The 14,577-nt window shown below is 41.2% G+C and overlaps 1 long non-coding RNA gene across 1 annotated transcript in view; it reads right to left on the bottom strand.

The window, feature by feature from the left end:
• The window catches only part of LOC111928894 (uncharacterized), a 38,291-nt gene that overhangs the window by 23,400 nt on the left and 314 nt on the right, over positions 1-14,577 (bottom strand). The window contains exons 2-4 of the long non-coding RNA XR_002864362.2: positions 10,476-13,150; positions 7,213-7,332; positions 4,078-4,196 (exon numbers count right to left, since the gene is read on the bottom strand). This is a non-coding gene — a long non-coding RNA (uncharacterized LOC111928894). The remainder of the gene's footprint in view (positions 1-4,077; positions 4,197-7,212; positions 7,333-10,475; positions 13,151-14,577) is intronic.

Below are 14,577 nucleotides of genomic sequence, written 5' to 3'. Positions count from 1 at the left end.
ACAGAAGCCAAGCTGCTCTTCTTTTGAAGCCCTTCACTGTGTTAATCTTTCCTGTTCCAGTTAAGCTAATCAACATTCTTACAATGCTTTTTCATATGAAACTATCATTATTCTTTAAAAGTGCTACTATCTACCAGTTACCATTTTCTACTGCTTATAACACTTCTTTCTTTTTCATTAGCACTTTGAAATCTTCTTGTGTTCTACAATATCTCATTAAACTGGAATCCTGATTATTTCTATTATGCTAGCAAGTGTGTCACTGGCACTGTAATGGTCTTTTTTCTATCTTAACTATCCAAATGAAGCAAAAATCAGTTTCATTTCATTCTTTCCAGACAAATCCCAACTGCTTTTATTTAAGCATCTGTATTTGTATTATACAATCCCTATTCATATTTCGAATGCTACACTATTCCACTGTAATGAAACATCTTTTCATGGCATGTCCTGTCAGGATACAAGCATGCATACTAAGGCACAATTATGAATAAGATTTTGGTAATTTCCACCTCATTTCAAAGCTCTTCTTATTACTGCAGTGGCAAACAGTCCCTGGTAGGTAAGGTTCCCTACTTACAGTTGGGTAGATGCACCTCTGTTCATGCAATACTCACTTGCTTTTTCCCTGGCATGTAAAGTTTGTGCATTATGGCTTTGGGACTGCTGGAAATGTTCACTGTGAAGCAAACTATGCCCTAGCACATGCTGGAAAATCACAAAATTGGAAGAGCAGTCCAGTTCTTGAGCATTGCTGATGTAAACATGGGCTAAGAGAGAAGAGATAACAAATAGATGGAGCATGAAGGTGGCTGTGATTATTCAGGCCAGTAAAAACAAGGAATGATTACAGATAGTAAATTGGACTTTTCCTGTAAGTATCACACCATGACAAATTTGACAAAGAGGGACAAAAAGAGAATGAGGTGGTTTTGCAGGTATTTATTAGGAATGTGAGCTGGAACTTCATGAGGAAAATACTAAGGTGTTTACAGAGATGGATTTTCAAAAGCATCTCAGAAATTTCAGAACATGCATGCTACTGGATTTTACTAAGGCTGATGCTCATAAAGTGCTCTGAAACTTCAAATGTAATTTTTTTTCCTCCTGATCTACTTTTAAAATACAGACAAATTACTGTCCAAACAAAAATAAATCGCTTTATTTAATAAGGTCAAGTATAATTCTCTGAGAGTCCCAGGTGCTATAAAATCATTATTTGGCCTTTGGTGAATGATTTAGACTGCCTACAGTGATGTCTATTTCACAAGCAACTTGTGGGCTACAATTAATCTTTTGCAAGGGTTCTAGGAGAGAGAAGGGAAGACAATCTTTAACTGAGGCTGCAGTAAAACTTTAACTAAAAATCTTTAACTGAGAAGCAGTAAAAGCCTTTTACCTTCAAAAGCACTGGTATTTGTGAAGTATTGGTAGAAAGTAGCATGGCAAACTGTAGACAATCTAGAAGATTGCAGAGGTAACTTCTTAAGCCAGATAATAGCCAACCCTACCAGAGGGAATATGACACTAGATTTGATGGTCACCAACAAAAAGGAGATAATTGAGGATGTCAGGATCGGAGATACCTAGGTTGCAGCAATCATGCATTGGTGGAGTTTGCAGTGTTGAGGAATATAGGTCGAGTAAGAAGTAAAGTCAGGCTTCTGAACTTTAGGAAGGCAGACTTTCAGCTCTTCAGAGAGATTGTCAGAGGGATCCCTGGGAGACTGCCCCTGGGGAAAAGGAAGTGAACAGAACTGGCAAATCTTTAAAGAAATTTTCTATAGAGCAAAAGAGCTAGAGATTCCCAGGAGCAAGAAATCATGCAAGGAAGGCAAGAGACTAGAATGGCTGAGGAGGACCTGCTGGTCAAATAAAGAGAAAGAAAAAAATGCAGAGGCAGTGGAAACTAGGACAGGTAACCTGGGAAGAGTCTAGGGAAGACCTGGGAAGAGTATAGAAAAGAAGTATGATTGTGTAGAGAGGGTGTGAGGAAGACCAAGGCAATACTAGAACTGAACTTGTCAAGGGACACTAACAATAGAAAGGCTTCTACGGGCACATTAATTGGAAAAGGAAGGTCAAAAAAAGTGCAGTCCCCCTGATGAAAACCACTGGTAACAGTGGTTTAACAGGTAATAACTCAGGAGTGGAAGACTGAAGTAGAAGAATCAACATTTTTGGCCTCAGTTTTCAATGGCAACATCTCTTCCCACACCTTTTGAGTAGAGGACTGAGAGAGCAGTCTCTCCCACTGTAAATAAAGTTCATGACCACACAAGGAACCTAAATGCACATAAGTCTATAGGACCTGATGAGAGGCATCCCAGAGCCCTAAAGGAATTGGTGTATGTAGTGGTGGCCAAGCCACTCCCCACGGTATTTGGAAAGTCATGGCAGTCACAGGTGACTGCAAAAAGGGAAATATTACACCCATCTTTTAATAGGGAAGAAAGGATGATCCCTGGAACTACACACCTGTCAGCCTCCCCTCTGTGCCTGGGAAGAACATGGAGCAGACCCTCCCAGAAGCTCTTCTAAGGCACAGGGAAGACAAGGAGGTGATTCAGGAGAGCCAGCATGGCTTCACCAAGGGCAAGTCCTGCCTGACCAGCTGTAAGAGACGGTCTGAAGATTCTCTCATCTGTATCACAACCGTCTCAAGAAGAGAACTAAGACCCTGAATATCACAAGGGACTTGGTTTAGGGGTTCGGGCCTAGCTGAGGTGGATGTTTGCTAAGTGATTGTTTGCAGGTGGTTGCCCGGTACACCGCTCTCGTTCCTGCTGGTGAGCAGAGGTTTGTGCGTGGTACCCTGCTCAATGGGTTTCCACAACACATTCCCCTCGTTCCCGCTGGTGAGCAAAGGCTTTCAAGACATGGTTTGCTCTGTACCCTACACCTGCCCCCCACGCAATGGAATTCATCACAATGATCATATATCTCCTCTGTTTTTAGCCCTGTGCCCCTTGCTTTGTAAAAGATTATAAAATTACACCCCAAACTTACCTTCCTTTGAGATCTCCCCGACGGACAGAAGACTCTGCGTCGTTGGATGGCTGAGTGACCTTCGACATTGGTAGCTATAATCCCCTTATTCTCTTTTTCTTATGCTTTGCTTTCTCCTCTTTTCCCTCTATTGCATATTAGTGCTGATGAGCACTCAATAAAGTGTGCTTTGCTGTTTGAGTCCCTGGTTTGCTGATAATCTTTTGTACTCTGAGATCGAATAAAAGAACCACATCACAAATCCCACCTTGTGGATCATGACACCAGCCCAGAAGCCTTCTATGATGGGGTGACTACATCAGTGGACAAGAGAAGGGTAACAGATGTAGTCATTGATCTGAACGTCTGTAAAGCCTTTGACACACTATGTTGTAGGTCCCCCACAACATCCTTTTCTCCAAGAGAGATGGAATCAATGGGTGGACTGTTAGGTGGATTAGGAATTGGTTGGATGGCCACATCCAGAAGGTCGTGGTCAAGGGCTCAGAGTCCCAGAGGACGTCAGTGACAAGTGCTGTCTCTCAGGGGTCTGTACTGGACCAGTGTTACTTAAGTCTTCATTAATGACACAGACAGAGGGATCAAGAGCACCCTCAGCACATTTGTAGATGACACCAAGCTGAATGCTGGTGCTGCTGACACACCTGAAGAATGGGATACATCCAGGGGGACCTGGACAAGCTGAAGAAGTGGCCCATGGGAATAGGTGTTACAATACCAAGTACAAGGTTTTACATGTGGCTTGGGGCAACCCCCGGTATCAGCCCAGACTGGGGGATGAACACATGGACAACAGCCCTGCCCAGAAGGACTTGGGGATGCTGGTGGGTGTTGCCCTGAGAATCAGGCCTTTAGATATTGTTTTTCACAAGTTCTAGTGACTTTCCCAGGAAAGTAACTATAAACATAGGTGTTTATACATTCCATTAAAGATATGCCTTTTGATGGATGTCTCTCATGGCCAGTGCGGTAGGGAAGGTGGCAACCTGACTATCCAATCTGTGGTCATGGTCAAAAACCTACAAATACTGAAAGAACAAATAATCGAGAATTCTTCTTTCACTGCACCTTGAGCTGCGTGCGTGTGAATCATTTTGTGTCCAACAGCGACAGGTGGGTGAAACGTTGGACATGACCCAGCAATGTGCACTCATGGCTCAGGAAGGACTACAAGGTGACTGGCCCTCCTGAAGGGAAGAGAAGGGAAAAAAACAGTAAGAAGTACCTTTGAGCCCTCCCCAGGGGATCAACTTAAGCCAGATCTTTGTTGAAAAGCTCTAATGGTAATTCTTTTTTAGAAAGAACATGCCATACATATGTTAGGTGTCTGATTAACATTCAGCTAAATGAACATTAACAAATGAAGAGCAATTTATAGCCACTTAAATAAAAATTATTTTCCTCTCTGTTATTGACATTTTCCTACAGTAATTTATGACACTATAAACCTTCTGTGATCCTCTCATTGCTTTATATCTTTCTAGGAAAATGAAGATACTCAAACATAAGTAACAACTACACGAAAAAAGTGTCCGTCTTCTTTTTATTTGTCTGAGTTCTATATCAAGCTGTCAGTATAAACCAGGTAATTTTTTTCAAAATGGGGCTGGATCTGCCTTCTTTTTTTAAAATGTTTTGGCCACAAGTAATTAATTTTCTTTTTTTCATATTGTAGATAATATGCAGTAGAGAATTTTGTCTTCAATAAAAAAAAATAATTATTTTTCTATATGTATTTATGCTTTGAATGAAATTTACTTTAAATAGGTTCTCTCCCAGAACAATGAGATCATTGAAATCAGGACAGGAAAGTCCACAGTACACCCTGACACAATTCAACATAAATAAGCTCTATAAGTTTAGTATATTTGTATAATCATACGTTATTTATAACACTGAACATTTGCTTCTATGCTGCACTGCTCAAAGCATTTTCTTTCCAACCAATTTTAGTGCATACAGAGAATCAGAAAAAGACTGTATTTCCCTCTGATTAAAAGAGATCTGATACTGAAACTGCAACTGATTGAGACTGTACCCAACTGTTCAGAGAACCAATTATTTTACACATTAACCTAAGCTCCTCTCAGCAGCTACTGTAAGAGAAGAACATGTCAGATCCTGGTTTCAGATGGAAACAAAATACCACCACTATTGAATTATCACAAGCTCCATCTACGCTGAAATTTTAAATAGAATCAAAATATAAATGTATTTAAAAAATTTCACATTTCAAAGTATACTTTTGACCCTGCACTTCTTTTCCATACCAAATAATAGTTATTTTCATGGATCTTAAGTAAGCTTAAATTACAGAAAATTTTCTTAGTGATCAAAATTCTAGAGAATTCAGCTATTCAATTCAAAAGATCATTACTATTCCTTTTGTTTTTATGCATTTCAGTTAGTGCACCCAATACCACACAAAAGGTATCAAAATATGGACAGGCTGGTTTATTTTTGAAGATAAACACATATTCCAAACCAAAATATTCTGAATTAAGATACATGGCTTTGTTGCTAAGAAGTCTTCAAGGGACTTGAATTTTGGAGATGAATTAAAAAAGAAAAAAATTCCACAATCTACTAGGTAAATGAAACTGCAGCTGTACAAACTCTTCAAAAAATTCACTAAACTGCATTCACATTTCTGGCAGAAGATGGAAACTAATTGTACATTCTGATTACCAGTGCAACTACCCTGTGTCTTAGGGCTGAATTTCTGCTTATGATCTGCTCACTTAACTGTGAAATCTTTGAGGATGTCTGTCTAAGGCAAACACAATGGATTTCTTATGCTACCCCAGTCTTGGATCTATGCTAGTGGATCTGTGTGGTGGCCAGGCAGGTCAGTTGGTCTGACCTTGGATGCCACAACCTTCCCAGAGAGAGGTCTTCTAGGAGACAGCCTTTGGGGGGTCTCAGGCAATCCCTGGCCACCAGGTAACTTCAACAAGGGGCAGCCTGTAGCTGCAAATGCAGTGATTTCCAGCTCAATGATTTCAGCTCAGGTTGCTAGGTTATACCAGGCTTACTCAGAGACAGAGAGACAGGAGCATCATGTGGCGATTCCACAAAGGTAGCCGTTATTGTCCAGCAGCCCTGTAAAGGGGTGCCAGGGACAGCGGCTCCCTTACAAACTGGGCAGAAGCTGGGATTTTTATGGGGGAAAGCAAGGGTGGTACTAAGGGGGAAAACTAGTGGGTTACAAATAATCAACACAGGCATCAAGGCATGGTGGGGTAGCTGGAGCCCTCACCATGACAAGGGAGGATGGTCGAATATAAGGGGTATCTCTCCAGGAGAGGGTTGAGATAAGCTTATCACAGCCCACTCAACAGACATCCCTCCAGGGGAAGGTTGTGGCAGGCCTATCTGCCTTCACAGGTCTGCCTCTGACTTCTGTTTCATTAAACGTGCTTGCATATTTGCCCAAAATACTATTTATTTTCTTTCCCTCATTATTGTCCAGATCTGCTGTGTTCCTCATTCCACAACACTTCACTTGCTAGGTGAATTTATTCACTGTATGATCTCTCTAGTGTTTTGGGATACCTTGAGCTGGAAGTCAGACCCTTTTTCTTAGATTTAAAAGGAAAGGAGGCATATGTAGTCATGCCCCTGTGACTCTTCTTCCTCATCATAAGCATTAGGATAAAATACTGACTTCACTTGGATTTGACAAGAGGTACAGATTTGAGAGGTGTAATGCTTTGACCCGGATGGTGGGCTCTGACACCCAATGAATTACCTGATGAAACAGACTTTCTCTGGGCAATGAAGGACCTCCCTAGCTCCCCACCAAGGATACTGCAGAGATACTTCAACTGGTGGCAGATGAATTCCAGTGCCAGCAGTAGCAGCAGTTCAGCTGTGCCTCCATTAATTTCTTTGCCTATTATTGTGTTACTTATTATTTGTGGCAGGGTCCAGACACACCTGCTCAGGTTGGGACTGAGTGTCTCCATCACTCAGTGTGGGTTAGATGCAGTCATGAGGATGACTGAGGATAAAAGGGATTTCTGTCTGATATTTTTAACACAGTGTGTTTACTGAATAAGTCAGAATATCATGAGCACAACCAAGCAGCATATTTTTAAATAGAGACAATAAAAAAAGGATGCCGAGAGACATTTGTGGCTGATGTACAATTGACAACCCCATTGATGGCTTAAGTGGAGAAAGGAAAATCATGGTTATTACCTGGAACAAAATTCTCAGAAGCTGGGAAAACCAATCCTTAATCTTTGGCAAAATAATCAGAACAAATGAAGTCGTACAGCCCATGAAACGGATGAAGCTTGACCAGTGGTAATAACAGCACTGTGGAAGTAAGAGAAAATATAAGTTCTGTGCATGCTACCAGAAACCCAAGAAACAAACAAACAATCAAACATACAACAAACAGCAGCACCCTCCCCCCCCCCCCAAAAAAAAAGCATCAACCAAGATGCAAAGCACAGTAGATTACTACACTTTGGAAGAGTCTGCATACATCAGTAGAACAGCAAAAGCCCAGGCAATGATGATGTAATAAAGAATTGGGTAAATAAAAATTCGGAATAAAAAGTTTAAATAATGTGTAATTATAACTAATGAAAATATGGAATAAGGAATTCTCCTCCAGGTCGAGGTAGAATTCCTTTTCCAAAGTCACGGATTGCAAAAGAACCCCCCCCAGATAACAAGCTTCAGCAGGCTCATCAACTCGGAGGAAAGGACAGGACACAGGCCATCATAGAAACAAAAGAACTAGCCTGAAAGTCTACCTCCGGACAAAGGCAACGCCCGGCCGATTTCGGCTGGAGACCATCAAGCAAGACAAAAGGGACGAGCCTCAGGAAAATGGTCGTTGCCAGAATCGAACACCACACCCGCCAAACCCATACTACAGAAACTCAATCAAGAAAGACAAAGAAGAGACTACTCCTCCGAGATATCCATCGGCGCTAGCCCGGATCCCTCAACTCTGCTGTGATGAAATATGTTAAAATACATACAGAATCACTTTGCATTTGAGGAGACTCTGCCCGGACACTTACTGACTCAATGTTCTAGGCCAAGAAATCCATTCACCCGACAATCAGGGACACTTGGTGAATGGAAACTGGTTGGAATTCTAGCCTGGGGACATAAAATCCCTATAAAAACCCAGGCCAAAGAACCCTCAGACGTGGATTTGGGAACACCTATACCTTGCGTATAGACCCTGTCCACCCAGCGCTGCGCTGTCCATTTATTGTGGTTTTTCCTTGCTGTTCGTTGCTTTATTAATTTATAATAAATTTATCTTTGTTAATCTTTAATCTGCCGTTGCATTTATAACAATGAGCAGTAGAGCCTTACAGAAGTCCCACTGAAAATAATGAGATTTCTTTTGTGCCACATTATCAGGCATATACTGAAACATTTTGTTTCGTTAGCTCAGGCCAAAGGGTTCCATACATGCCAAAATGCTGGATTAGTGAGAGAAGTGCTGTGCATGTAAGGTAACAATTAGCAAAGGCATACAAAGATCCTCACAAGATGCATAGACATTGTAATATTGCAAAATCAATGGACTCCAACAAAGTGAATATTTTAAAATACGCACAAATCAAGTCATGGGCTAATCTCTCAGGAAGAAATTTTTTATTCTGTGAAACTTTATCTGGTTTGGTTTTTTTTTGGTTTCCCCATGTACTTTTTGCCTTGTTTTTAATGATAATATGCATTTGGTCCTCAATTATTCCACCAAATGTCATCTATAAAATATAAAACCAGAAGATGTGATAGCATCTTTGATATTTGGTCTTGGACAAATTACATCCTTTTATGGTATCCTTTACAATGCACATAGGTAATATATGAAGAAGGAGACAGCAGAAATCTGTAAGTTTGAAAGGTGATTTGCACTCCTCATGCAAGGAAACAGCAATAAAAATTGGAGATTTATGATACAATTTACTCCTTCATTAAGCAGCAGACATTGTGTGTGTCAGCCAACAGCTATAAGGGTTTCAGTTATCAGTTCTGCCAAGTGTCTCATTAAAAACTGAGAAAAGAAACAGCAGTCTAACTTAAGCTCAACCGGCTACTTTTCCAAGTGAAGCATGCTGCCACATTTTTACAAATTAGACTGTATCCATTTGGATGCCTGTGCAACTACCGAACATTTCACAAAAATTTTAGAACTATCACATCATGAAAAACCTGTTAAGTCAGTTGTGCATGCTATGCAAGGAAGTAGAATGCTTGATATTTTCTTCACCTACAGAGTCTCTTCTTTCTTGAGAAAGGTGTGATATTTGACACATCTTTTGGGGAAGATTCAATCAAGTATGCATTGTTCTCTGCCACAGCCTCACAGCTGACTTACACAGTCCATATTCTGTCTAACTTCTGAGTCACAGATGACCTTGCATGCAATCAACTTTTATTACTTTCTGTCAGATAGCTGGGTTGATATATAACTCTATTTCTATAAACAGGCTATTTCCTCAGCAGGTATCTGAATTTTATCAAATCTATCATTTATCAAATGAAGCTCTTCATAGACACTTGCTTTTCTGGGTTTAAGAGCAGTTTGTACTTGAAAGAGACGATCACAAATTTTTCCCTGAAAATAGTATGCATTATTGCACCTAAATTCTTACATGATACCACAATTTCATATGAACACACTCAAGTTGCATTTGTATTGCAAATTTATGCATACAAAGTAAGCATTTGCACAAGTAAAATAAATAAAAGATTGCACAAATTTGAGGGGTTTTCGCACAACTTAATCTAATTCTCTATATTTAAATATCTAGGCTCTCACAACCCAAATATAAAGGACTTTATGTCAGCTTTAAAATCTGGGACATTTATCATGAACATTTTGTGCAATGCAAGAGAAAGGAGATATGGAGCCACCACAAGTTCATTTTTCACATTATCAGGGCTTGGAAAAGTTAAGCACTTCATACTGGTGAAACACAAAGCTGGCATATGATTGCCTCTGGGTTATGGCTGAGAATGTCTAGGGACCTGAAACCTTCCTGACCGCTGTGAGACTTCACTGATATAATTCTAAATCTCACAAAATTAAGAACAACAAGGAGAGTCTAATGCACAGCTGAGTTTCCAACTTTCAAAATATCAATCTAACCACCATGGTTTCACCATGGCTAGTACATTCACTTTCTTTAGGGTGTGCATTGAGATAGACATCAGTGAGAAAAGTATATGTGGTAATGTTTGGGGTTAAGTGTCCTTCCTTTTGCTCTGGCTCACCTATCGAATTTTTACCCATTAGTTTCGGGGAAAGCTTTTTTGCTGGTACTTCGTGGGTGCTTGAGAAACACAAAGAATTTGTCTGGACCCGGGGGGGAAGGGGGCCAGGAAAAAGAGAGGCCGGGGGCAGCTGGGGGCTGGCTGGTTTCTTCAGCTTCAGAGGAGGACACTTTGCTGGGAGTTGTTGCGGCGGAGAGAAGGGAACTCACCATCACCCAGACGGAGCTGCTGCTTCTTCTTCGTCTCCTTCTTCCTTCTTCGTTGGTGGGCCTCGCACCCCCTGTCCTGCCGGGACGTGTGGCAGTGCCAGCCACCGCCGCGGAGCTGCTGATCCACCTCAGCCACCAGCCCAGGATCTCAGCTCATCCCTGCTGTTCCAGCCGAACTGTTCCTCAGAGCCCTGCAGGAGCACCGGGACTGCCCGCCCGAGGGGTTTGTGAAACAAAGCCTCTCCTCCATCCTTTCCTGGCTCGGCCGAGAAGGCTGTCATGGGGTCCCTGATTCTGTTTTACTGTTAAAGCTGTAGTTGTTGTTGTTTGTTTGCCTTGTTATACACACTATTAAAGAAGTCATATTCCTATTCCCAGATCTCTGCCTGAGAGCCCCTTGATTTCAAAATTATAGTAATTCAGAGGGAGGGGGTCTACATTTTCCTTCCAAGGGAGGCTCCTGCCCTCCCTAGCAGACACCTGTCTTCCAAACCAGGACAATATGCAAAACTGAATTTTGACAGAATTGTATCTGCAGGAGGCAAAACAACTCTGTCAAATCAAAGCTTCTCTCCTCAAAAAATATAATTGTATCATGATAACAGGCTTCAGTAAGACACTGGAGCCGCATGCTCTGCTGTCTTGATTTTTGGATAAATAAATCTGTTGACTGTTGGTTGAATGAATCTTTGGGACACGCAAGAGTGTACAACTAGAACACAATGATTCAACATTCAGGCATTTCTAATCAACACTTTGAAACTTTAAACACTTAATTAATAGTTAGCAAACATTATAATTGAAACTTACAGTGCTCTCAAGCACCTAGCTACCACACTTTGTACCTCACAGATACCAACCCTGCAGTTAATTCAGCTGCTTGCAGCCATCACTGGAGTTGATATGGAGGCCACAAGTAGTGCTCAGGAGGTTCTGACTCATGGTGCAGCTTCATGTCATGATGACACTTTGAAGAGCAAGTTGTGACTGAAAGGAAAAACCTGCTCCTCATCTCCCCCATTCTCTTGTTGCCTGTCTTACACTACATTTAGCAATCATGCAAGCACACAGCCAAGCCATGCGATGCTCTCTGTCAGAGGCCCTGAACCTACTGCACACAAGTGGGATCCTGCCTCTCAGGGAGACTGACCTCACTGGACATGCCATGCAGCATGTACTCTACAGCAGCAGGAAGTCCTGGTAGTATGTCAGACTGGTTCACACGAGTGGCATAAGGAATGGGCAGATGTTGCATCCAGAGCCTCATGAGCCTTTAGGATGGCCCCCTTACCTATGAAATGTTCTGCTAGAAAGAATTCATCTCATGCATAAGGCTGACAGGATATCTTTAATACAGGATTCTTAGTAAAAAGTTTCCTTTTTGCCTTCCTGCCTTTAAGATTGTTGAGTTATCACAGAAATGCCACCATGTTTAACCAACCTTCTGCTGCTATCTGATCTTTTTCACAATAAGGGTAATTAGTATCTAACCATAATCATTACTTTTCATGAAACATGACTGGGTGTTTTACTTACTTTTTCAGAGAAAGTATTTAAAGATATATTTTGTTCACTGAAGAATGAATTTATTTTTAATTTTGTCACATGTAGTAATATTCTTATATCCAGAAGTCAGAATTCACTGTAAACAGAGGAACAGTCAGTGTTCTAAAATTTAGCTCGTAATTATAGATTGGTAATTGCATATCTAATAGTAAGGTTGTAATTAGGATCACCCCCACAGTCCAGGTTAGTCTTAGCTCTGAGGTTACAGGCAATTCAATGGCTCAACCAAACATTATAATACTTAACCACTTGTTTTTCATTGCTGACTCTATTACTTGAAATACAATCATTAAATAAGGACTATGCATACTTGGTCATCTGCATGCAAATAAGATCACTATTTTCAAGCTTCTCTGATAGAATTACCTTGCCCTCCTTCCAACTATACACCTCCAGCTATCAATTTTAATTTTTATGGGGGTTGTACATTTTCAGACCTTCCTGAGGCTTTTGGGAAGAACCTGCTTTATTTACACAGTGGCTGCTGTGACTGGGCTGTTGGACAGAATGGTCCCAGGCTGTCGAAGACTGTTCCCCTATCCCAAGCAGTGGGCACTGCCACCTCTCCCATCCACACTGCTATGTAAACAAAGGGCAAAGCACTGAAAACCTGCTGAGACCTCTGATCTCCTGGCTCACAGGAGCCCCTAATCCTGCTAATCTTCAGCTGCTCATGCCTTCTGCATTCCCCATATCTCCATGCTCCTGAAAATCATCCATATGTCTCCAGCTTTTCAAATTATTGTTCCAGTTCTTCCACGTTTGCTTCCTTATTTGTGGCAACTGCTTCACTCATCATCCCTCTGCTTTTCCTACTCCATCATATGCCCCATGTGTCTGCCATACCACCTCCCTTTCTCCCTTTCTTCTCCTTTACTCTCTTTCACATCAATATACTTGAGCACCATTGCAGCTTTTCATACATCCAAACTTCCTTTCTCCTTCCATTCTCCATGATTCTCTGCCCGGATAAGGTCTCACTTTATCCTTTTCCATGCATGTGTCACTGGCAAATTGATTTCAGTGCTTCTTTCTCTCAGAGTACTGCTTTGGAACCTGACTGGACTCCTCCTCTCCTCTTCTGGCTTCAGAACTCACCATAAAGAGTGCTAGAAAAAAGATAAATTAAAAAAGTTCATACTGGTAAACATAAAAAAATTAAAACACTCCTATCCACATCACAGAAGGCAAAGCATTAAGTTCCACAGGCATACAAGCCACACAATAGCATCTTCTTCAAGGTTAACTTTTTATGCATGTTTACAACAAAGTCCTTCTGAAAAAAAAAAAAAAAAGTTAATTTAGATATCATTCCAACACAGTACAATGTATAAGCACAATTTAGATAGTTGAGATGTTGATGGCAACAGCCTCTGACCTTTGAAAAGTTCTTGTAAAAAGGCCTTTGATCAACACACTTTATAGTGGACTGTAATGACTCCATAACTGCACAGTGGTTTCTAGAACCAGACTTTACATCTTTGAGGAGGAAACAGAAAAGTGAAGGACAGAAGAGCAAAGTTCAAGTCATCTAAGCTATTTAACTGAGTAACTGAAATATTTTATCAACAGGGGGCTCAATTTCCAGGCCATCTCTGAACTTGGTTTTGTGTTTTGTTATTTGACAGCTGTAGTATCTTACAGCTGTCCCTGGAGGGTTTGTGCGTCTTTTTTCTCACTCTTAAATCAACAATATCTGTTGTCAGCCTAAGCTCCAGCTCAGATTCTGCGCCTGCTCCACTTCAAATACTACCGGGGATTAATTAGGCTCATTTTCTATACTCTCCTGATGCTGAATTGCAGGTATTGCTCAACCACATAGCATGAAGATGCTTGTTTTGAGAAAGAGCGAACCAAGGCTTTGCCAGCATGTCCAGCTTATGTAACCAGTGAGCTGGCCTGAAGGATTTCATTTGAGTGAGTGGAGTTTGGTCTCCAGTTTTTTTATTTGTAATGATGGTTTTAATTCAATTTGTGACTTTGTTACCTGGCTCTCAAAGAGATATGGACAAGGCAGATAGAGCACTGAGAAAAGTAATGTACTCAGTCGCATCCCTGCCCGTGGTAGGGGGGACTGGAACTAGATGACCTTTAAGATCTCTTCCAAACCAAACCATTTCCTGACTCCGTAACTGTATGATAATATTCAGTCCTCATAATTTACAGAACTCTTTGTTTTTTCACTTATTCTGAAAATGTATTGTGGTATGAAAATGCAACGTACATTAACAAGATTTGATTGATGGAAACTGGAGCTAATCTGGGTCAGAAATGAAGGATTACCAGGCTTAAGGATGGGAACACCCTCACAACAGCCACGCGTGTGGTGGCACTAACTGCTGCTCTGCTAGAGCACTGTGGAACAGCAAAGGCGTCCCTGAGGAAGTGCTGCTGGTCACAAGCACACCTGTAACTAGCACCCAAAAATGAGCAACAACTAAAGCAAGGATGAGCGGTAACTGAAGCAATAAATACACATCCCAGGAGGAGCTGACGGGTTTTGCACAGAGGGCGAGTGCAGGCGGCCATCGCCTCA

The sequence above is a fragment of the Cyanistes caeruleus genome, chromosome 5, assembly GCF_971803275.1.
Source record: "Cyanistes caeruleus chromosome 5, bCyaCae1.hap1.1, whole genome shotgun sequence".
NCBI classification, from domain to species: Eukaryota; Metazoa; Chordata; class Aves; order Passeriformes; family Paridae; genus Cyanistes; species Cyanistes caeruleus.
The sequence above is the reverse complement of the archived record's forward strand: the minus strand, read 5'-3'. Positions and strand labels throughout refer to the sequence as shown.